The sequence below is a fragment of the Dipteris shenzhenensis genome, chromosome 27 (assembly GCF_047967505.1).
Source record: "Dipteris shenzhenensis isolate YYH24624 ecotype China chromosome 27, Dip_SZ_1.0, whole genome shotgun sequence".
In the NCBI taxonomy this organism is placed as follows: domain Eukaryota; kingdom Viridiplantae; phylum Streptophyta; class Polypodiopsida; order Gleicheniales; family Dipteridaceae; genus Dipteris; species Dipteris shenzhenensis.
The window spans coordinates 14,746,896-14,768,909 of NC_141622.1; the positions used below are offsets into that span (position 1 = coordinate 14,746,896).

The 22,014-nt window shown below is 45.6% G+C and overlaps 1 pseudogene across 1 annotated transcript in view; it reads right to left on the bottom strand.

Moving 5' to 3' along the window:
* The window catches only part of LOC147883908 (peptidyl-prolyl cis-trans isomerase ppi1-like), a 76,863-nt pseudogene that overhangs the window by 50,615 nt on the left and 4,234 nt on the right, over nt 1–22,014 (bottom strand). The window contains exon 4 of the transcript XR_015543722.1: nt 5,314–5,325. The product of XR_015543722.1 is annotated as a peptidyl-prolyl cis-trans isomerase ppi1-like (transcript). The remainder of the gene's footprint in view (nt 1–5,313; nt 5,326–22,014) is intronic.

Sequence of the window (22,014 nt, forward strand, 5' to 3'; positions counted from 1 at the left end):
AACGTCATGTAGTTTGCTTGAATCGTAGAGCAAAAGCCAACTTTCTTTTTAATCCTTCCTCTCCTTGTTTCACAATTTTCACCTTCTTGGAGAGTCTCAATTGGGTTGAGTGGTTCATCACTCTTTCTTGTGGTAGAATATCACATACCTCTTTGGGCGGCCATGCATGGACATAGCATACGTTGATGTTGTAGTTGTGGCAATGTCTATCCATCCCTTGCAATGTCATGGGATCTCATCTACCTTGTCTTCATTCTTTAAATAGGTCGCATATCTTAATCATCATCAATTAAAGAAGCTATTACTTTTTATTCACAAATCAACATTACCACAAAGAATCAAATGAACCGTTTACCTAAAAACAACCCGATGAGCTACTTGATCAAGTTTTGTCTCCTAGGCACCCACATTTTCTCCCTTTTCAACACCTTTTCGTTCATTTGAATCTCTTCTCTTTAGATATGCGAAAATGAGCTTTCTTCCCTCCAAGTCAATGGCATCATAATATGGACTTAGAGTATAGTCATTAGGAATTGCAAATAGCCGCCCAATATTTGCCACAATCTTGAGCTCCTCTCAAGCACAGAAATGGCATGGTTTTCTATCTTCCTCAAAAATCTCTTGGGAAAACCATATTTATTTTATAGCAAACAAATGAATAAGTACAATGGATTTAACACAATCAACATTTTTAATGCAAAACAATCATACCAAATGCAAAATAAGCCTATAGTTCACCCTTTGTATGGAATATCTGCATGAGGCATGTGATACATATCTTGAATTATTGTGCTAGCCTTCGATAAAGACATATATTGAATTTTCTTCTTTACTTTAAGGGGATTAAGTGCAACACACTTCATTTTCTCAAGAGTGATAACTTTTTTTGCAGTCTCAAAATTCAAGGAGAACAACTTCAATTTCCATGTATCCCCTAGTTGTGGGTAAAGGCAATCAAGGACCTAGAGGACATTAACTTAGGAGTAAGAAAAATCAAATTTCATACACTATCCATTATATTTAAATGCCAAAAAAAGAGTGTACTTTACCTATCCATCCAATCTTATATTCTCCTTTACACTGCATCAATATCCTTCTTTTCTATAGCTGCTCTCTCCTCCAAGGGAATTGTACCTTTAGTCCTCTCAAGCACTTTCTTAACATCCAAGTTAAATTTAACCTAAAACACATTGACAAAGGAAAGAGAATGTACCACCATACAAAGAGACAATTTATGAGACCGTAATTCAAACAAGCAATAAGGTTTACATTGCTCTTATTTGAAATACAAGCCAAGCCAAATACCCTTTAGATAAAAAGTACCAGCCTACATTCCCTTTCACCTAGATATTTCTTGCATCGTTTATTGCTTGACGCTATTGGGGAGTCAGAGATCCCATGAAATCTTGAGCATCATACTCACAAATGTTGTTAGCATTTAATATGAGCACATCTCTCAAGCTTGGCTTGACCATAGTGTGCTCATCCAATCTATAAACATAATATTCCAAACAAAATGAATAAGAAATTTGAAATAAGCAAAGGGAAAGTGAAATTTTCTTATAAATTCATATGTTGAAGGCTTGCAAGAAGGGCAATCTCACTGGTCTTCTATAGATCAATGAAACTACTATTGCATGTCTTACGAATTCGTATGTTGAAGCTTGCAAGAAGGGAAATCTCACTAGTCTTCTACAGGTCAATGAAACTGATATTGCATATGTCATGCTCTAGTCTCTCAATATGACTCGACAACACTAGCATCCGAGTCATATTTCTATGGTTTCTCTCCCACAAATAGAACATCTTGCCTAAGAGGTATTGCAAATGACTCTTAACTTTGAACTCCTCTCAAACAACTCATCAATATCCCTCCACATTGTTGACCAAGCTTGCCTCATTAATGGTGTAACCTCAGTCTCTTCTCCACTCCAATACAGATAAAAACTATAAATGCATATACAAGTATTATTATGAAGTGCAGACTGATTTGTGTATGAGTACTCAATAAGGGTCTTAGATATCAACTTTGAAACCATACACGCTTAAAGATTAGAAAGAACTGGGAAGAGTTGGTATTTCGTCCTGCATTTGCCATTGAGACTATACCCTTTCTATCATGACTATGCTTTGCAGAGATTTCGTCTGGGAAGACCGGACCATAAATGGAAAACCCACCATTTCTGCTAAAGCCTACTGAAGCACATGTACTCTAAACAGAAAAAATAGAGATTCTAAAATTTGGTGCTTTTAACTTGCTTTATGAAGCTCAATATAAAAACACATTCAAACATTTAACCATGTCTTTCTGTCCACTTCATTTTGCAGCCTCCCAGGGCAAAGGAAAGACAATAGGTAATACTCCTTATTTGAAAGGGTTTCTTTGATGCAGTAAATTAGGAAAATAATGCCAGACTTGATGTGAATTTTTTAATAGTATGTTGTGCCTCATACACAGACTCAATGGACGGCTGTGTGGCAGCTAGGGGCTACTTATAAGCTGGAGCATGTAGTAAAAGGGATGGCATTCCTCATTCACAGCCAGCCATCCTTTTGTACATAGAGGCCACTCCTTGAACAAACAGGTCCATAATGCGACCAGCTGAGCAGAGGATTGGTGGCCAGCTGGCAGGTCTTTCCACCAGCTCCAGTCATCTTTTTAGATGTCGAGGTTATTCTTGGGCCATTCTGTTGCATTTCCAGTACCAATGTAAATAGGCCCTCAGATAGATCAATTGACAATGACCTTGAGAAAGACAATGGGGTATTTAACATCAACTCAAGTTTGTAAGCAAATACAAATTTATGTGTGGGTTTTGTTTATAACCTTACCCAATTTATGTGAGCTATAGTTGGTTAATCCAATGGTCAAAGATTGTCTGTAAGATTCTTGGTGTAAAAGGCCAACGCTGTCACACCCATGTTGGCAAAGTTGCCAAATCAGGGCATACGGTTGGACTTAGGGTTAATCGAGGGGTGTGGCTAAGAACACCTATAAGCTCTCAAATGTTGCTATCATTGATTGGGAGGTGATCTCTCTTGCAGGCCCTGAGTGTGTTGTGGGTTGTCTGTCACGATCTGTGACATATTCCTTTCTCTTTCTAGACTTATGGATGGTTTAATGAATGAACACTTGTGGAAGGGTATGACCTTTCGACGGGACACTTGCCCTTTCGACGGGACACTTCCTAATGAGGCATAACCCTTCACAAGAGACATTCTAATGAAGAGACATTCCTATTATAATGTATCCTCTCATCAAGGGTCACACCCTTCACAAGGGGTACACACCTCTTCATGCACATACCCTTTGGAGTACACACCTTTTCATGTGTGACTCTTCACTCTCTATATAAGAGAGGCCCAAATTGTATGGATGACAATCACATCCACCCTACAGATATTCAAGCAATACATTTATTCCTTGTTCTCTGCTATCTCAGTCTCCTTTCTGTTCCTTAGCACAGTTCTAAATATAGTGAATCTAGGATTTCTTACAGTGGTATCAAAGCAAAATTCGCACCTGCCTGTAGGAAATGCCCCCCACCTTCTAGCGCTGATCTGATACATTTTTGCCGCTAGAAGGACATCCGTGCACATTGTGCATGGAAGAGATGGAGAGGATGAGCGTAAAATTTTTTAACGCCTACCCGGCCTAAAAGTCATCCTGGCCTCTCCATCTCCCTCACATCACAAGTTGATGTGAATGGACATGACCAAAATCGTGTCCTTTCAGGTGCTTGGGCTGTCCCAAAACCAAGGGACGCACCTTTTCCACCATGGGACACACCTTTTGGTGACGAGTCTCGACTCCTCACTCATGGGACATACCCCATCGTGGGCAAAGGGACATACCTATTCATGCAGGGTCACACCCCTGTTAACAAAAAGGACACATCCCCTCATGAACAGGTGCACCTATTCCAAGGGTCACACCCCTTCGAATAGGCACACCTCCTAGGCCCCAAGTACCTACAAAAGGGTACCTAGAGGGGTAAAAAGGGACAAAAAATTAAACCCATCCCCTACCCCTAGGTTTACCCTAACTACCCTAAGGTTAAACTAAACCCCCATTTAAATTTTTGGGGCAACTAACCCTTTTGGCAGCCCTAGCGAAAAGTCGCACCTTCTCTTTCAATGCAAGACAAAAACTGTACAGACATCCGTACCCTCCTGCGCCATCTCTTCCGTACCCTTCTGCGCAGCCAGCCGTACAGCCTGCGCAGCAGCCGTACAGCCCTGCGCCTCTTCCATACTTTCCTGCGCAGGAATTCCGTACAATCTGTACGTCTTTTTGCCAGCCTGCCGTACAGGCCGTACAGCCTGTACCGTACAGCCGTACGGTCAGCCAGCCTGCACCGTACAAGCCGTACGGTCAGCACAGATCTTCCTCAGCCTGCGCTGCCAGCCCCTGTTCCCTGCACTGCCAGTCACTGTTTCGCCACTTTCGCTGACAGCCCCCCTCGCTATTTGCAGCCCTGGCCTTGCCATTGCAGCCCTGGAAACCTGCCTTTTCCTGACAGCCTGCTGCCCTCTCCTTGTTTCGCCATATTTACCCTGCCATTTCAGCACCAGTTGCAACTATTCTCGCGATGAAAACAGCCCGGACCAGACAAGCCTCGAGCACTCCTCGCAAAACACTGCAACATGGACCTCCGGACAACGATTTGCAGCCTTCTTCTACACAATCACTTGGTAGATTAACGTATTGCCACGTGGAGTCTTTCCAATCTGCTTTTTACGGATTCTCTTTAACAAATTACAGCAAATGAAAGAATCCACATTAAAGCATGGAAACCCCTGGTAATTCACCCGGCCGTTCAAGGACACCTTAGGCACCTGCTACTACACAATATCGTGTTCAAATTGCACAGCCAGCCCATTTTGGAGCCTTTGCATCTTGGGTCTTCTGTGTCACGTGCCCTCCGAGTGACTTGGATCACATCCTCTACCTTCTGCGTGAGGCACCTCAGTTACATTATTTCCTCAACACAGTACAGTTTGTGTTCCACGAGACACGAAGATATCCGGAACACGATATTCCTCAGGAGTTTGCTGTTCATTTTTGGAGAGAGTTTTACCCTTCACCTTCGGCATCTCCAGGGTACTCTCCTCCTCCTTAAGCTCCCAGATATCCTCCTCTACAGGGTGTACCTTCTCCAAGTCAGTATTTACATCTTGAAGGCACTCCCTCTCCTGGATATCCGCCTCTTCCGACAGCAGCTCCTTACCCTTTTTCAGATCAGTGGACTCTGCTACCTACCCCTGTCCTATCACGAGTAGTAACACCATTTTCAGAATCTCCAGTGTTACCTCCGACAGGACCTCCATTACCAGATTTCCACAGGTGGTTCCATCCTGCTTCGCCTGCCCCCTCCAATATGAGCAACCTCAGGGAGCAGCCCGAATCCTCTTTCAGGGATGGTACAAACTAGAGCGCAAGTTCGCGCTTTTCTCACAGGGATTTCCGACATGTCGCACCGCTCGCGTGAAGCCTCTCCCGAAATTAAAGAATCAAGTCCCAAAAAGACCCCTGAAGGCAATGTCCAAAGTGAATCTCTATTACAACTTCAAATATCTCAGCTTCAGGACAGCATCTCCGACCTGGTTCAAAAAGTTCAACAACTCCAAGATTCTCGAAGTCCAGCAAATACAGAGGATGACGTGACGACGATGCGGACTCTTTCCCGCCAGAGGTAGAAAACACTGAACTACGTGCCCTCTACCGATTACTTCAAGCTTCCAAAACTAAAAGACTTGACGTCAAACTTCCGGAAGCCTACACTGGTCAACGTAATCGCCGAACAGTTGACCAATGGCTCGCTAAAATGCGCATGTATTTTGACACTGTTGACCTCACGGAAGGCAAAAATATCGCCTTGGCAGCCTCCCTCCTGAAGGATACAGCATTTCTATGGTGGCAAAGACGCTTAAAGGACGGAAAAAGTGTGTTAACATGGGAACGTTTTGAACACGTGCTCCGTAAGCAGTTTGTACCTGCCAATGCGGACTTCCAAGCACGTTCAAAACTCCGACAGTTGGAGCAAACGGGTTCCCTGTCTTCATATATCTCTCAGTTCACCACATTGGTGCTGGAGATTGATGGTTTAACTGAGGATGATCGCCTTCATGCTTTCATCTCAGGCCTACATCCCTCGTTACGCATTGATGTTCTTAAAGCAAATATCACCACCACAGATGGCGCTATTGCTTACGCAGAGCGCATTACAGATTTCCTAAACACAGGGAAGCAGAGTGCTAATTGCACACAGAACTCTCCTATGGCCAAAGGTGCTCGCCCTCAAGATAACTCCAGGTTTCGAAAAAACTTCGGTAATCAAGGTCAGCGACAGTCTCAAGATCCCCAGAAGCCTCAGAAATCATTTGCTGGATACCAACAGAAGCACTCCCCCAAGAATCGTGTTTCTTCTTCTTCACAAAGTCATTACCGACATCCCCAACATAAAGGTGCGGCCACTGACAAGAAGAACAACTCCAGCTCAAAAGGACTTTGTACCATCTGTACCGGCGACCATAGATGGTTCGATTGTCCCAAGCGACCAAAGCAAAATTCTAATATGGAACCTAGCACTTCCCCAAAAGAAGATGCTACCTCAGCACAAGACAAGAAAGGCAAAGCTGTTCGAATGGCGAATACCATCCACCTGAGCCTTGCCAGCAACCCCGAACCTTCCCTGGCCACTCAAGTACTTTGTGTTCAAGGATCGATTCGTGGAACAACGGTCACCATCCTCATCGACAGTGGCTGTTCTCATAATTTCCTAGCCAGTTCTGTGGTCGATAAACTTCGGTTGGCCACCAGTCCTAGCCTCATGGACTATCAAATTGAACTCGCAAATGGAACAACTTTCTTGTGCAACACAAGGATCAAAAACTTGTCTTTTCGCATCCAACATTATACGGACAAGTTGAACTTCGACATTATGCCTCTTTCTCGGTATGATGTCATACTCGGACAACAATGGCTCTACGACTATGATCCATCAATCAGTTTTCGCAGCCATACTATCCAGTTTGTCCACCAGGGAAAACTTATTGAGCTAACTGGTTCTAGGGATTCTCCTTCAACCCCAGTTGCCTCTGCCCTACAAGTAAAGAAGTGGGTTCGTAAACGCCAAGCAAAGACTTCACTTCTGTTGGTTACGGCAGTAGAGGAGACACCAACAAAGGATCCTCCTGAATACCTCAACCAACCTTTTTTCCAGCCTTACCTGGATCTTTTTCCACAGGAATTGCCAAAGCAGTTACCACCTCGACGACCAGTGGATCACCCAATCGAACTTATTCCCGGCAGTAATCCACCGTCGAAGCCTCCTTATCGGGTTTCTCACACTCAAAATGAAGAAATCCAAAGACAGGTCACCGAGCTACTCGACAAAGGTCACATTCGGCCCAGTCGCAGCCCTTTCGGATCTCCTGTACTACTTGTGGAAAAAAAGAACAAGTCTATGCGCCTCTGCATCGACTACCGAGCCCTCAACAAGCTCACTATCAAAAACAAGTATCCATTGCCTCGCATTGGTGACCTCTTCGATCAACTTCTACATGCAACACACTTCTCCAAGATTGATCTTTGTTCAGGTTATCATCAAATTCGTATACGAGAAGGCGATGAGTACAAGACAGCTTTTCGAACAAAGTATGGACACTATGAATGTTTGGTCATGCCTTTTGGGTTAAACAATGCCCCGGCCACATTCATGACATTAATGAACGACATCTTCAGGCCTTTCCTCGATAAGTTCGTCATCGTTTACCTTGATGACATCCTCGTTTTCAGCAGATCCCTACATGAGCACAAACAACATCTTCACCAAGTTTTTGAAGTTCTCCGCGCAAATTCTCTCTACATCAACATTGAGAAGAGTGAGTTCTTCAAGACCCAACTTGAATATTTGGGACATGTTATTTCAGCTCAAGGTATCTCTGTGGATCCCAAGAAGGTCGAGGTGATCCGAAACTAGCCTACTCCTAAGAATGTTCATGATGTCCGCTCTTTTCTCAGATTGGCAAACTTCTACCATACAAAGGTCTATCAGTTTTCCGAAATCGCAGCTCCTATGTCCGCATTATTGAAAAGCACAGCAATTTTTCAGTGGCTTCCCGAAACAGAGTATAGTTTCCAACAACTCAAGCAAGCACTCACTACTACACCAGTTATGGCTATTGCTGACCCAAATCTTCCATTTGAGGTCATGACCAACGCTTCCGACATCGCTACAGGAGCAGTCTTGATGCAAGAAGGCAGAGTTATTGCTTTTGACAGCCATAAACATTCTGATATCCAAACCCGATATCCGGTCTATGATAAGGAGTTTCTTGCTGTTGTACATGCTTATCGCTCTTGGAAACATTATCTCATGGGCGCCGACTCTGTGGTCAAAACAGACCATCACTCTTTAAAGTATATTTTTACTCAGCCAGTCATGAATGCTAGACAAGCACGCTGGGTTGAGTTTTTGGCCAACTTTCACATGACCATTGAGTACATACCAGGACTACGCAATGTAGTTGCAGATGCTCTCAGCAGGTTACCTCTAGCATCAGCCATGGTAATCTCTACATTATCTGTGGATGTTCCGAATTCATTCAAAGGAAAGTATTTCAATGATAAAGACTTCGGCACCGCAGTACAGGTTCTTTCCAAAGATCAACCTTCGACTTCGGAACAAAAGATTTTCTCATCCTATTCTTATACGGACGACCTTCTGTATTATCAAGATCGCGTCTGTGTACCACATGACAAGGATGTTCGATGTCTTTTGTTAAAAGAGCATCATGTAGTTCCTTATGCTGCCCATCCAGGCATCAATAAGACTTATCGGTTACTCAGTGCAACATACTACTGGCCTCAGATGAAAAGAGATGTCATCAAAATGGTTACATCTTGCTTATCATGTCAACAAATGAAAGCAAGTCGACGACTTCCAACAGGACTTCTTCAGCCTCTTCCAGTTCCAACTGAAAGGTGGGAAAGTATTTCCATGGATTTCATTACAACACTACCACGATCCTCCAGAGGTAACACTCAGATTATGGTAATTGTTGATCGCTTGTCCAAAATGGCATACTTTGTTGCTTGCAAAAGCAGTGCACAAGCCCCGGACATAGCCAAACTCTTTATACAACACATCTTCCGACACCATGGATTACCCAAGAATATCATATCCGACAAAGATCCTAAGTTTACCAGTCACTTTTGGATTTCCCTGTTCGAATCTTTGGGTACTACTCTACTGTTCAGTTCAGCTTACCACCCAAAATCAGACGGCCAGACTGAAAGAGTCAACCAAGTTCTGGAAGAAATGCTTCGACATTATGTTCAGTCACGCCTAGCAGCCTGGGAAGAGTATCTACCACTCCTTGAGTTTGCTTATAATAACTCTTTCCATAGTGCCATCAGCATGACTCCGTTCCAAGCAGCTTATGGACACACTCCGATTGTACCAACAAATTTTGTACTTCAACATCGAGTGGCCCTAGCTGATCAACTGGTTCAAGAAATGCAAGACATTTTACTGCAAGTCAGGGATCATATGCGAAAAGCGCAAGAGCGGTATCAACGGTCTACCAACAAACATCGACGTCACTTAGAATTTAACACTGGTGACATGGTGCTATTATTTGTAGCCCCACATCGCTATAAGACGGTTAAGTCTGTGTTTCCTAAGTTGCGACCAAGATACTATGGACCTTTCCGGATCGTCAAGAAAAATTCACCTTTAAGTTATAAATTGGAATTACCACCATCATGGGGTAAAATCCATTCAACATTTCATATTTCTTGGCTAAAGACGTACATTCCAGGCGATGAAGCAGTTCCTCCTGCAGGTGATTATGCCCCAGAAATCGAAGACGATTATGTTCTCCTTATTCCTGAGCGTATTCTGGACCATCGACAGCGAGAGACTCGACATCGACTTATCACGGAATTCCTTGTTCTTTGGCGAGATCTGGACGACTCCGACGCTACTTGGCAGTCTGATGAAGACTTACAGCAGTACCCTGATCTGTTACAGCACTATTTTCAGCATCTACCATGATATTTTCTACATCAGTTCATTATCTCCACCAGGGTCTTCTTTTGAGTGGGAGGGGATGTCACGATCTGTGACGTATTCCTTTCTCTTTCTAGACTTATGGATGGTTTAATGAATGAACACTTGTGGAAGGGTATGACCTTTCGACGGGACACTTCCTAATGAGGCATAACCATTCACAAGAGACATTCTAATGAAGAGACATTCCTATTGTAATGTACCCTCTCATCAAGGGTCACACCCTTCACAAGGGGTACACACCTCTTCATGCACATAGCCTTTGGAGTACACACCTTTTCATGTGTGACTCTTCACTCTCTATATAAGAGAGGCCCAAATTGTATGGATGACAATCACATCCACCCTACAGATATTCAAGCAATACAGTTATTCCTTGTTCTCTGCTATCTCAGTCTCCTTTCTGTTCCTTAGCACAGTTCTAAATATAGTAAATCTAGGATTTCTTACATTGTCTTGCAAGTTTTGATTGACAGCGACTGACTAGTAGTTAAGCGGTGGTATTAGAGCAAACTTGATTGAGGGTCATGGGTAGTGAGTGTTCCATAAACTCGCACAATCTTGGCCAAGACAAGAAAGCATATTCATGAACATGTGAGACGGCTATTTCTTATGCTAAGTAACACCAAGGACGTGAAGTCACCTTTTCTTTTAGCGTGCTATTGCTCTTGGTCGCAAAGCCTTTGCTCCCCCCTTGGTTGTGTGTAGTTGTTAGAGGCCCTCAACCCCCTGCTGTGTCCTTGGTTTGTGTGTCATGTGCACGGATTGGTATCTGTACTAGGGTACACAAGACTAGCTCAGGTAGCCTGGGGAGTCTTAGTGCTAGGTAGGCTTGATTCTCGGGTTGAGTGGCAAGGGTACAAACCTGTTAGGGTTCTCAGTGCTAGGTCTGATCCTGGATTGAGTCACGGATGTGCGCTTGCATCTTAGCATAGCCCAAGGCCCAACAGCAGATCCAAGGCTACTAGGCACCACTTGGTGGTATGGGACACCAGGCTGGTCAGTATCTGGTTGGGAGTTCTTGCCAGTAGCTCACTTCATGGCTCGGCGGGGACATCTCCTGATTCGGGATCACATCCTGTAGGTGTCATGGTTGGGTGGTGAGCAGCCTACTGAGATTCCTCACATTTGGTGTGTTCTTGTGTTTGCTTGTAGGTCAAAGGTTTCAGGCGTGCTAGGGTCGTGTCAGTTTTTGGTATCAGAGCCAACTCCTAAGATATCAATCTCGATTACGAGTGAAATTGGACAAGATTCCCTCCAGGTATGTCTCAAATTCGAAATTCATGGTGATGCCCTGCAAGTGCTCGTTGGCTCATCAGATAAGGTTGTTGGTTGCTAAGAGTGGGATAGAAGGAAGGCGAGAGAGCGAGAAGAGGTGAATTCGTTGCTAGATGTTGAAGGTCTAAGAGAGAGAGAGAGAGAGAGAGAAGGTGTAGTTAGGATGGAACGGTGAGATCTTAGGGTCAAAGGAAAGGTGCGAGAGGAGCTGCTAGGTAGGCACAGGGGTGAGGCGGAACCCAAGAGACCCCGTGCACAGGACTAGTTGCCTAGAAGACGAGAGGGCACGAAGGAGAGTGAGGAGAGGTGTGCTATGGGCTGGGTAGGGTTGCGATCTGGGCCAAGCAGTATTCGGGGGCTTGGAGGTTAAGAAAAGCACCATCCCCTCAAAAATAGGAGGATAGGCTTTGCTTCTCTTCTCTAGACTACTCTCTTTAGCAAATCCAGTTCTGGTTATGGCTGATTCAGTTGAACCCAGACTTCAAGAGAGTGATCAAGATATGGATTACCACAGAGGGGCCTCTACGATGATTTGATTACAAAGACTATCTTCAGTGAATTCACCACAGCTCTCGATGCGAAGTTTGAGTTGGTTAATGCGAATCAAGCAAGGTTGACACAGAACTCCAAGCGATTCAGGCTTCTATCACGCTTTTGACCAACACTATTCAAACGCTCACGCATGTGGATGCTTTGGCTTCACTATTGGGTCAAAGTATTACACCAGATCCCTATCCCGGAGATTAAAAATCCAGTAGGTGGTTGACACTTGGTTGCACAAGTGGCAAGTACACTTCCAGTTTCACCCTTATCCTAGTGAGAGGAAGATGCAACTTGCACTAGGGTATTTATCAGGGAAGGCTTTATTGTGATGGAAGAAACTCCAACCGAAGCCCTCCACATGGATCGAATTTGAAGAGGTCTTCAGGAAAGGAGAGGAGGATTATGATATCATAGGCAAGCTCAAGGCCCTCGATATGTCCAAGCTGAATTTGGCTTTTAAAGTATATCTTCTGAAGTTTCATGATTTGCAAACCAGAGCTACAAAGATGGACCCCGCCACTTTGTTGGGTTTCTTTATGGACGGTTTGTCTGACTCGTATAAGCTTCAAATCAAGAACAACAAGTGTACCACTTTGCAAGAGGCCATGAACTATGAGCGCATCTACGATGATACTATGGCCAACACAAAGGGAGCCACTACTGCCGACACGAGTGGGAAGAACAAGAGAAGTTCTTCCAATCAACAACCGGTACCGGGGAGTCGAAGTCAGTTAACAACATCTCCGAGAAGAATTCATCTCAGACGAAGAATGGTAGAGCCCATTTCCCACTCACCCTTAAGCTAAAGAAGGGAGGGGGAGGACGTTGTTTTATTTGCGAGGAGCGGGGTCACACTCAGAATGATTGTCCTAAGCACAAAAACCAAATGCAAGTACCAGGACCAAAGCTATGCGGGACAAGGAACCAAAGCTAAGGTAGCTAACCAAGCATCAATGACAGGTATTTCTGTAAATGTCATTACCTGCCCACTTTCTTGTAATTGCACTTTTAATAATTCGTTATTTGGCCCCCATAATCTTTTACGAGCTTATGGAGAAGTAGGGGACCAAAGAGTTCACATTTTCTTTGACCCGGGCAGCTCTCACAATTTTGTGAACTACAAATTTGTGTAGAAGAAGGGGCTGTCCACAACACCTAGCAATCACACCCACAAGGTGCAACTTCCAACTAGGAAGCAGTTTTGGGATCGTAAGGTCGACGAACTTTCTATCCGAATTCAAGATTACACAGCTACTCTTACGTGCTATGTCATGCACTTGGAACATGTAGACTTGATAATCGGAATAGAGTGGTTTAAAACCCACGATATTCGGATTGGATGGAAAGATCATACACACTCTTTTTTAGACAAGGACACCCAATTTTGTATTCAATGTGATAATATTCCCTCTTCTCAGGGACCTATTGTATCTGTGATGCAGCTTCGGAATCTTTGTATTTTGCCTAAAAATAAAATGTTTTCTTGTTTGAGAACCCTAATTTTGCATTAAATGAGAGAAATACCACGTTTGATACATCAAGAGATAGAAACTCGTTTGTAGGCCATATCGGTGCTCTTGATGGGCTTATGGAGTTTTGGCTGCTCATGGCGTTCTGAGTAAAGCATTGCAAAAGCTTTTTCGTGGGCTTGTTTAAGTAGAAGTAGTCAATGTAGATATGTTTAGATAATTGTGTGCTAGATTACCTGAAAGATAGGTGCATGTCGATCGATAGCAACCTCATGTGCTCATACAATTGATTGCACTATACTTGAAAGGCATTATTGTACGCGAGCTACGTGAGAGCGCCGTTGGTTCACCACATATGATCCGAAGGCTGGCTTAGGAGTGGCAACAGCATAGAAGAAGGCTCATGGGTGGCAAGGCCATGTGGAAAGTTTCGAGGAGCTCGTGAACATAGCGTTGCTGAGAGACAAAATACCCCCTCTTAGTCTGCCAAATCTCAAGACCCAAGAAAAAATGGAGAAGGCCCATATCCGTCATCTCAAATTCAGTTTGAAGAGCAACTTTAATGGCAAGGATATGATTGGTATGACTCCCAGTAAGGATTAGATCATCCACATAAAGAATGATGAAGGTATGAAGCTATCCTTCATGAAAAAGATAAAGATTGGGATCAGCCAGAGAGCGATGAAGTCCTTGGCGGCAAAAGAAGGTATCAATACGCTGATTCCAGGCCCTAGGAGCTTGCTTGAGACCGTAGAGGGCCTTGCGAAGGCGACAGACCATGGAAGGAGAACGAGAATTAATGAAGCCGGGTGGCTGATCCACATATACCTCTTCATGAAGATCACCATTCAAAAATGCAGATTTGACGTCCATTTGAAAGATGGGCCACTGATGGTGGGCTGCAAGAGCAAGGATCATTTGGATGGTGCTCATCCGGGCGGTAGGTGCAAAGGTCTCCCCATAGTCGATGCCGGGTCGTTGGGCATAGCCTTTAGCCACCAGCCGAGCTTTATACTTATCGACAGAACCATCAGAGGCGTATTTTATTTTGAATATCCACCGGACACCAATTACGGAACGGTGTGAGGGACGAGGAACAAGGTCCCAGGTGTGGTTCCGAAGAAGAGCATGAATTTCCGCTTTCATAGCCTGTTTCCAATGAGGCTGGGCCAGAGCCTGAGAAACGGTAGTGGGCTCGCGAGTGGCGAGGATGCGAGACATAAGGGCGTAATTGACATGGAGGGGATCAGAAGAGGACGGTGGGGGATGGCGATGAGAGCGATGAGGCCCATCATCATGGTGTGGTTCGGAGTAGGGATCCTCAAGACCGGAGGAGCGGAGAGTATCAATGAGCCATCGCGGAACACGTACCGAGCGGGGTTCCAAAGGAGGAGCAGACGAGGGTGGAGCCGGAGAAGAAGGCGGAGGAGAGAGAATAGGAGGTGATGTAACGGGGGACGAGGCAGGTGGAGGGAGAGAGGGCTCCGGGGCATCGGACGGATCTCCAAGAACAGGAGGAGAGTCGGAGGATGGCGGAAGGACTTGCTCGTCGAAAAGGACATCCCTGCTCACGGAGATAATGCGGCGGCGAGGATCATATAGGCGATATCCAGTGGAGACGGAGTTGTAGCCTATGAACAAGAGCTTGTGGGACTTAGGATCAAGCTTTCCACGATCAGATTTAGGAATATGAACATAGCCATCACAGCCAAATACCCGAAAATGGGAAACATCGGGCTTAGATCCATAGTAAGCCTGATAAGGGGTCATGCCGGGGACTGCTGATGTCGGAGAGCGGTTAAGAGTATGGATGGCGGTCATCATAGCCTCGGCCCAGAGAGACTGAGGGAGTTGACTGTGAGTTAGCATGGTCCAAGCCATTTCAACGCCGGTACGATGTTTACGTTCAACCACGCCATTATCAGAAGGGGTACCTTTGTTGGCAAATTCCCGTTTGACACCATGACTACTCAAGAACCGATCAAACTCGAGAGAGGTGAACTCACCACCCTTATCAGCACGAAGAATTTTGAGGGAGTGGTTGGATTCTTTTTCCACCATGGCTAGCCAGGTCTGGAAACGACTGAAAGCTAGATCCTTGTGGGAAAGAAAATAGATCCAAGAATAGCGACTGAAGTCATCAACAAGGAGCACGTAGTACGAGGCTCCCCCCAGTGACATAATCTGCATAGGGCCACATAGGTCGAGGTGAACAAGACCAAGCGGAACGGTGGCACGGCGAGAGGCATGATGGGCGAACGGCTCGCGATGTTGTTTGCCCAATATACAAGAGGGACAGAGACCTTGGCGAGTGCCGACGTTAGGGAGGCCGAGGACAAGCTGATCACGGAAAGCACGATGGAGAGCATCAATGTGTAGATGACCAAACCGATAATGCCAAAGGTCGCCAAGAGAGGTTCCTATAAGGGAGGGAAGGGCGACAAGCTTGTAGATACCATTAGTAGAATGGCCGGTCCAAACCGGCTGTCCGGTAGCACGATCGCGGATGGTAACAGAGGCCGCTTTAAACTCAACCTTCATATTGTTTTGACAAATCTGATGAACCGAAAGAAGATGAAAGCCAAGAGACGGAACATAAAGAACACGAGAAGAGTGTTTACCCCCTTTGCCATCAGGAATAATATCAAGAGAGCCCTCTGAATGAACAGGAATAGAGTGCTTATCGCCGATGCAAACACAACCAGAATGAGGGGTGAGATCCTAGAGCAGCGAGGAGGAGGGGGTCATATGCCGAGAGGCCCCACTATCAACAATCCATTCACGAGCAACGGAGCTATTGAGAGCCAATGACTCTACTGCAGGAAGGGGTACCGAATTCAAGAGCTCAAGGTGAACAAATGCAGGAGTGGGGGTAAGGGAGGCATCAGCCGCAGCGGCCAGGGGTGTGTCAGCTCGTTTGTGTTTGCGGTAGGGACAATTGCGCCAATAATGGCCAGGAGTGCCACAGTGATTGCAATTACCTTTGGGAGCAAGACGGTCACTGGAGGGATCTGAAGGAGATGAGTTATTGGCAGAGGACGGGGCATTCTTGGATCGAGATTTGGGACGGTGGGCCACAAGAGCCTCAGAAGAACCATCAGAGGTTTTAGTGAACTGTTCCTCCTGATCCATCATCATGGGGACAAGTTCCTCCCAAGTGATGGTGCTGAGGCGGCCAGAGGTAATAAGAGAAGAATAGAATGCTGCATATCGACTGTCAGTAATAACATGAGATAAGAGAGTAATAGCCATATCTTCGGAGGAGATAGCCTTGCCTGCATGGAGGATGTCCTGATGCATGCTCTGCATTTTATTGATGTGGTCCCGTATGGAAGGGGAAGTAGCCGGATCGAGGCGACGAAGCTGAGAACTTCCAAGGAGATACGTTTCATGGGAGTGACGCGAAGATACATGCCATCAAGAAATTCCCAAATAGCACGTGCAGAAGTAAGGTGCTTGATATGATTGAGAACCCCTGGTTGACAATTGAGAAAGATGAACGAGCGTACACGAGCATTCAATTTATCCCAGATAAGAGAAGCATGTGGCTCCTCCTCAGGTGACGGACGAGGGATCCCGGGATCAACAAACTCAGCAAGATCATAAGATTCCAATACAGACGCCATCTGAATTTTCCAAAGAGAATAGTTGGTCCCATCTAATTGCCGAGCATCTGGAAATGTAGGAAGAGTGGGAATACGTACAGGCTTGTCAGACTCTTGAAAGAAACTGGACATAGGGGGAACACGAAGATCCGGAGTAGAATCCTTTGTTTCATCAGCCATAACTGAAACCAGGGAGTGGACAGCAACCAAGGGCTGAAGAGAACAGGGCTGGTGAACAGATCAAAGTCTAGAACAGGGCTGCCGACAGGCAGCAAAAAATATATATATAGGGGGGAAGAAGAGAGCTCTGTAGTCAGTGGGAAAGAGAGTTGCTGACGAGGACAAGCTTCTTCAACTTCATCAATACAGGAGTTCCAAGATCAGAGAGTATTCTGGTGCTCTGATACCATATTAAAAATGGCAGCGGAAGATGCAAACAAACTGAAACTATAGAACCACACAGAGAACACTAGAGATAACAAAATGTGCCACAACTGATCTGCTGTAACTCAGCCCCTAAACCAGGGCAGCAACTGAAATACAAGGTATCTTGAATAAGATAAGAAACAGGAGCTGCAGGAGAGACTGTACTGAAGCAGAGGAAAGGGAGCACAAGGAGGCTGCAGAGGGGCTGAGCTGAAGCAGAAGAAAGGGGCACAAGAAGGCTGCAGCCTGAGAGCACGGAGGCAGGAGAAGCCTGAAGCGAAGAGGCACGGGCCTGGGAGCGAAGAGGCTAGAGGAGCCTGAACCGAGGAGGCAGGAGCCTAGAAAAGAGGAGGCTGAAGGAGCCTGGGCGAAGAGGCAGGAACCTTGGAACAAAGGGAACTGTAGAGGCCTGGAGCGAGGAGGCAGGAGCCCCGAAGAGGGAAGATCTGCTGCGGGAGCGTGGGCAGCCAACTGAGCAGCTGAGAGGAGGCTCTGATGGGGATGGTCAAGAGCAGGCTGTATACAAGAGCCTTGAGGAGCTGCAGGGAGAAGTGAGGGATGTGAAAGGGAGGGAGTCCCTTTTATAGGGAAGGCCAGGGGGGGGTCGGCCAGATGGCCTAGACCGACCAGCCTGGTCGGTCAGCCAACTGGGCCGACCAGCTGGTCGGCCAGGGGCTGGTCGGCCAGCCTACCCCCTCTGGCCCCCCTTGCTGCGTGGGAGCTGGTCGGCCAGCCACCCCTGGAGATGCCAGTCTCAACACACAGGTACTGTTGAAGAAGCCCCCTCTTGGCATGAACCGCCTCAGCACGATCACTAGAAACTTGGTACTATTGCTTCCAAGCCATAGGTGCTAGATACACTCCTATGATCAAATACTGGTACAATAAGTCATCTGGTACAACAATCGAACTACTGGTACTTGGTACATCACACCAACCGTAGGTACTGGAACAGTGCACCAACTAATACTGCCCCAAGTGCAAGGTCTATGTCCCTGCATCGGCACCTGTATCTCAAAGCTAGACAGCCCCCTCTAAAGGCCCCTCTTAAGTTCAAACTTATTCACTATCACCAGATCGATGAACTTCAATGCTCCAATGACAATGGCCATGGAACAACTCACAATAGTCAATCAACCGTCTCTGGCACTCTGCTAACCAATCTGCATCTCCAATAGCTCATCAAACAATAGTTGTTGTAGAACACTAGGAGACCCCCTCTAGATCCGCCAGGTCATAACATCCAAACAAAATATGTACTGGTAACATATTGTCACCTGAGTCAGCGCGAACAACTCCTCATGGCTCGAGGTCCTGCCTGAAAGCTTGCCTTAGTGAAAGACTGACTCCCTTCCCACTGCACCTGTTTGGCAAGTACCCATGCCACAAACAAGCAAGCAATCCTTCTCCTGGATCCCGAAAGCCTGTCAGAAGCGCATTGAAACCAACCTCAAGGCCAACACGAGGGTGGTAAAACAACTAACCAGCCAAAAGCCTTCAAATTAAGATATTCAACAAACACTCCAAACATAGATAGGGAGAGCTAGAACGCTCCTGTTCAAGTACAAAGACACAGACTGGCCCCAAAGCCTGGCGCCCCTTTCAGTATTTCTTTATTAGTTGAAGAGTCCCACAAGTAGATTACACAATGAGTACAATCTCACTCGATTTCAGTGCTCTTTCCACTCCTAGTAGGCATCAGTGTTCAAACATTAGCCCTACGGGGCTCTGCTCTTACACCCATGTGACCATAGGCATCCATTCTCAATGCAAACACCTCTATTAGAAGTCAGGAGCTGTTACTAGCAGCCCCTGCAAGGCCACACAATCTCCAACCAACTGCAACTGTCCGCTGGCTCAATGGGAATACCCAAACAATGGGTGAAAGCATAACTGAACTGCCCACGATGCTCAAAAGCACGAACAACCACTGCAAGCATTCATTGTGTACCATCCTGCCAAGCAAGTCTCTCCAAAAGAACACAGCCCAATACTCACGGACAATCACACCAATAGCGCCCTCTTCAGCGTAAGCATAGAACCAATGGTCAATCGTAAGGTGACCAAACTCAGCTTGTCAAAAGCTCGAACAAGCAATCAGCATTAATGTCTCCGTACCATAGCAAGACTGCCCTTGCATCCGTACAGCCATTAATGCTGTGCACGTCAGCCTGCACGAAAAAGAGTGAACTGTACGGACGGCCGTACAGTCTCGTACGAACAACAGCCCCAAAACCTCCATACAATATCTGCAAAGTATTCCGTATTGTTTTGTGACCTTACGCATTTCTCATTTGCCAACGCCCATACACAGTCCGCTCTATCTCTGCATGTGTGTCCGTACGTTGTCTTTGCAAGAGCTGCACGAGGATCTTCCGTACATAGTCACAGCCCACGAGCTCCTTCTTTCACCTGCATGATGATCCACCCGTGTGACGATCAGCCCGCTCTATCCTTCCGTGCACCCTTCTTCCTCTGCTCCAAGCTATCCCGTGTGCCCATCGACCAGCCAGCTTCTTCCATGATCTTCCTTTCCCAAACCAAATGCATGGGCATACCACGTGGCAGCCCACGCCTTCCTTTGCCCCCAAGGGCTTTGATTTGCCCGTCCCTAAGCCCTAGTTGGTCAACACCAATGACCAACTTAGAGCTCATTTGCCCCTTGCCCCCCTCTAGTGGGACTAAACCAATGACAACTTGTGTCCTAGGGGTATTTTGCCCTTTCATTGGACTTAACAATGAATTCACCCTAAGGCACCAATCCCTAGGGGACAAAACTAGCACACCCACATCCCAAGGCCTTGCCCTCTTGATTTCCAAGGTCCCCGACAATCACGCCCTCGTGACATACCCTTCTCTTGAAACATAGCAAATGACCTCGATTGCATCTGGATGTTACAAGGATATGTAGTAATTGAAATACGTGTGAATATACCATCATGCAGTAGCTGAAATACATATAAATATACCATCATGAAAGCATGTATTACCATTGAAGACGACATATATGATTGTTCAGAACCTAGGATAGCAATCCATATAAACTGCAAAAACCAACTCATAGTGACTAGTACACTGATCATAGAAGTCCCAAGGCAGATATACTGTCAGCAAGCAATTTCTCAGGTGAAACATACAATGTCACCAAGCGACCTCTAGCCATCTGATCTTGTCTGTAACAAAGAGACAGAGGTACTACCCCTCTCTTGAGCATCAGGCAATGCTCCAGACCTATGCTTTGTTGAGCCTGAAGGAGCCACATCCAAAGTCAGGTCAAGCTGAAAAGCATCTACATAGACCTTTAATATCTACCAGATCATCCTCTTCTAGCCACTTTGCATGTAATGAAGAATAATTTCTGAATTTTTCCAAGTAGCGGCAGGAAACTCTACCTCTGATCTTCCTTTTCTTATGTGTTAAAATTTGCTCGAGAACTAGAATCTCATCCAATTCCTCGACCTCTAGTTACATCTCAACAAGTATATCCTCTGGCACATCACCCTTGAAAGACTTAAAGAGACTCACATGGAAAGCATTGTGAATCCTCCAATGATCCGGTACCTTCAACTTGTAACCTACATCACTTAACTTCTCTGAAACCTGAAAAGGCCCATAATATCTCATGCTAAGTTCGGGAAACAACCGGTCTTCTTCTTCAGCATTGCCTTTTCGAAGCGCAAAAGAATCCAATCACCTTCATTAAATACCAATTCACAACAATGACGATCAGCTGCCTTCTTTTGCTTTGCCTGAGTCTTCTGGAGAGCCTGTTTCACCTTCTTATACGCCACATCCATGCTTTCAACATACCTATCAACCTCAAAAACCAAGCGTCCACATCCCGTCTCAAAGCTGGCCAATAGAAAAAGTGCTCCACTGCTTTTAGCATAGCATCAATGCCTCTATGTCCTGCATACGGTGGAGCATGACGTTCTATCATTACCTTTGACCTTAGCTACTTTGTGACACAAAGGCATCCATGCATCATAATAAAGCCATCTCTCAGGGTATAATGATCATGCTGCTGATTATTAGACAACTGGTCATAAATCCTGGAGAAATCCTCATCCTGAGCATATTGGTCCTTCATTGCATCCAACTCATTGTTCTCTCTCCCCCCCCCCCCCCTCGTCTCTCTCTCTCTCTCGTGCACAAAGCAAACACCCAAAGCTTGAAACAAATAAAAACCTTTGAGAGGAAATGAAATCACGTGTGGTTGACTTAGGAACTTGCAAAAAACTCTATGTACCATTCCATGTTGGAGCTATGTCAAAAAAACTATCAATCACCCCACAATTGATCTCAAGACTTTTAGTAGCATCAAAGGCCGTCGGTCTTCATTCCTTTAGTGGCTTGCATGCTATCATTCTTGACACATTTGCTACACCTTGTCCTTAGTATCAAAATGAAAAATAAAGGTGGATCTTTTGGACGGGTGAGAATGGAATCATGGTAGTCAAAGCCGCAAAGAGTATTCATGGTGGTTTTTCCCTCGACGAAGTTCAAGTTCAGCAATGGTCAAAGCGATGGATTGATCATTGTAATGCTATTGTTGGAGCATTCTACGTAGTTCTGCAGCTCAAGTTTGCGAGCTAATGTTCTCATTTGTATATA